Here is a 3246-nt window from a genome sequence, read left to right on the forward strand (position 1 = left end):
CAAATTACCCCCCAAAATGTCCCCCCAAACCCACTCCAACCCAAGGGGAAATTTTGGGTTAAATGCTAAATGCTAAACCAATGTCAAATTCCCCCCAAAATTTAGCCCAGAAATCGGAGTGGACTCCACCCAATATTTATCGGAATTTAAATTTTTTTAGATTAAAATGTTCATAAAATTAATTTATGATAGTCTACATATCTATTTTTTTTTTAAATATAATTTAACAAAAAAAAATAGCCTAAGTTTATTCTTTAATAATCCCGGGCTAAAATTTTAGGCTAGAATGGTTGGAGCAAAAAAGTTGTTTCTGGGCTAAAAGCTAAATTTTCCGAGTTAAAAAATTTAGCTTTTAGCCCAACCATTGGAGATGGTCTTAAGGGGAAATGAGCAAACATTAGATGGGGGAAATGTTTCCATTTCGCGAACAGGCACCACAACATAACACCTTCAGCCGGTCCAAACTCAGCCATCTTCCACCATAATTTCAGGTAATCTTCAACCATCCCACACCTGCCACATCTTCCATCACCTTCCATCTTCCATCTCCACAAAAAAAAAAATCAAGGGTTTTAAGGCCTAATTCGGGTGGAACTCCACAGGAAAGATCGGGGGTTCTCGACAACGAATTGTCATTCTAGAGAGTATCACCATTCACTATCACCCTTAATCAACTTCCCTTGGACCTAGAAACTAGACCCAACTGGTGGTTGGGCGTTGGAACACCAAGGAAGCCGGAATTAAGAACACCCATCTTAGGGTTTTCATCGGGTATGAGCCAATTTGGGGGCCTTCCCGGCCAAATTGGACTTGCACGCAGGTATAAAATTTACTTTACTTGTTGAGATCTTTATTTCTGTAAAATTTGAGAAATTTTGGTGAAAGTCGAATTTTCCGAAGTGTGACATTCGAATTATGAAAATGTTGTTAGTTGAGTGTATTATTGATAAGGTTCGCCACTTGATTATTCTAACGATTAACGATCTTACCATTGAATTGTCACCAAATTTTAGTATGCTATGGTAGATATGTTTAAGGATCTTAAGGACTTACTAGTGAAAATCTAGCGATTGGATCTTACGGAGCAAATGACGTAAGATCATGGACCCTACCTCAGAACGACATTTCGATTCCTCATTAAATGTCGTTTTAGGAGACTTATGAGAGTTTTGGGTAGGTGCATTTATCGAGAGAAACCTAAATGTGGATTTGTGCTTTGTTTTAGGCGGTGACAGAGCTTGATGCCTTGAATTCCATGCTTGAGTGCGTTAGTGTGGATCTCAGGTGAGTGATTTTAATCTCTGTGATATGATTATTACTTTGAAATCTTTCGGACTAATAAGCTTTGTGATTACACCATGGATTCTTAAAATAGGTCTTATGCTAAATAATTGTTGTTATTAAATTGCCATCGATCTACTCATGAAACATTATGTGAATTGGATATTTGAACCGTGATGGATTGTGTTTTGGATTATTTATTTGATGGTTTGATAAAAAGGAGGGATTGTAAAGGACCGTTACCCTAATGTCATGAGGTTAGGCAACACTAAGTCTGCACCATGTAGCAATGGTACATGGATGGTCCTGCTTGGTTAATCCGCGTAAGAGGACCATACTATTTGTGGATCGCGCTTGGTTAATCCGCGTTGGGCAATCCTTATATCCTAGGTATGGCCATACACATTTAGAGGTGATCATGCTTGGTTAATCCGCATTGGGTGATCACTTCTCAATAGTTGTAGGAGTGACTCTGCTTGGTTAATCCGCTTTGGGGGGTCACTACCTACTTGGTTACTTTCTCAGGGGTGACTCTACTTGGTTAATCCGCTTTGGGGGGGTCACTACCTATTTAGTTACTTTCTCAGGGGTGGCTTTGCTTGGTTAATCCGCTTTGGGGGGTCACTACCTACTTGGTTACTTGCGTAGGCTTCGGCCGTACGATGTCTCTCTAACTCTAGTTTGAATGTAGCCGTGATTGTGGCTTCAAGAACTTTGGAGTGTTGATTTAGAAAAGTCTTTGGATGTATGTGTGACTCCTTTGGAGTTTGCAAGGTTTGGTAGCGATTTCTTATGAATGAATTATATTCAAGGGTTGTAAATTGTGAATGACAGCTGGTATTATCAATGTATCATTTACTTTATATTATTTGTCGCTCACACAAGTTTTGTAACTTATCCGGGTTGTTGTTTGCCGGTGCACCATTCCGATGGTGTAGGCACTGATCTTACAGGTAACAAGTCTGAGTAGTCTTCGAGAGGCTCGTAGGTGGTGGTAGCAGTACAGATATCAGAGATTTGGAGTGCTAGGTTACCCCTATATCTTATCTTGTACCTTATTTTGGGACCTTCTTTTGAGCACCTCAAAGTTGTTCTTAGTAAAGCAAAGATTATGCTTCTTTTTGGGATGTACATATTTGTAAATAGATTATGAAGAACATAGCCACCTTCTTTTTATTTTGGGGCAGTTAAAGTATTTTATTTTGTATGGTGTATATTATTCAACGAATGTTATTTTTTTTCCTTAGCCACGTGTCGATTTTCAACGTTTGTCGAAATCGGGGCGTTACAGCTATAACTCGACATATAACACGGTCTGTTTAAAGCCAAAATGCATAACATTCCTCAATCAAACATTTGGACTTGACAAGCATGAATTATTCGATTCAAACTACATAACAACCCGCAAGACAGTCAAGGTTTCTATTTCATCCATCATATAAATCATTATATTTCAACATAAAATCGCTATTCATATCATGTAATATATCAAAGAATCAATAAAGCACAATAGCGTCCTCTAGTCGCATTGATCACAAATCTAATCATTTTAATAACAATCATATTCAACATCCTTCCACAATCATCTCAAGTAACCCATTCCATGATATCAAGGTTGCACGATATTAACATTAAATTATGTTAATCAGCCAATCAAATCACATCTCAATGCTCATAATTAATAAAGGACTTCTATATAATTCCCTGCCTGGATTTCAAGTAATAACTTGATAATTCTAATTTATATTCACAAGATTTATTGTGGGTAATTCTCATTCACTCGAATCCAGGGTACAAGTCTAACTTATAGAAATGAGCAAGAGTAGGGATTTCAGACCACTCAACGGAATCCAAATGTCACGCCCCGATCCCGACATACGTCCAGTATCGACACGTGACGTCACCAAATACCCGTATATCTAACATACCCCGCCTCCTGAATATATACAAAGTATCATTCAAGAT

At 38.1% G+C, this 3246-nt stretch overlaps 1 long non-coding RNA gene across 1 annotated transcript; it reads left to right on the top strand.

Annotated features, from left to right (window-relative positions):
- Window positions 1-396: 396 nt before the first annotated feature.
- On the top strand, window positions 397-2488 carry LOC148692731 (uncharacterized). The gene is made up of 3 exons (XR_015953114.1): window positions 397-820; window positions 1226-1284; window positions 2220-2488. It is a non-coding gene; the product is annotated as an uncharacterized LOC148692731 (long non-coding RNA).
- The last annotated feature ends 758 nt before the right edge of the window (window positions 2489-3246 follow it).

Source organism: Pyrus communis, chromosome 11, assembly GCF_041283825.1.
Source record: "Pyrus communis isolate YQ-2024b chromosome 11, ASM4128382v1, whole genome shotgun sequence".
NCBI lineage: Eukaryota > Viridiplantae > Streptophyta > Magnoliopsida > Rosales > Rosaceae > Pyrus > Pyrus communis.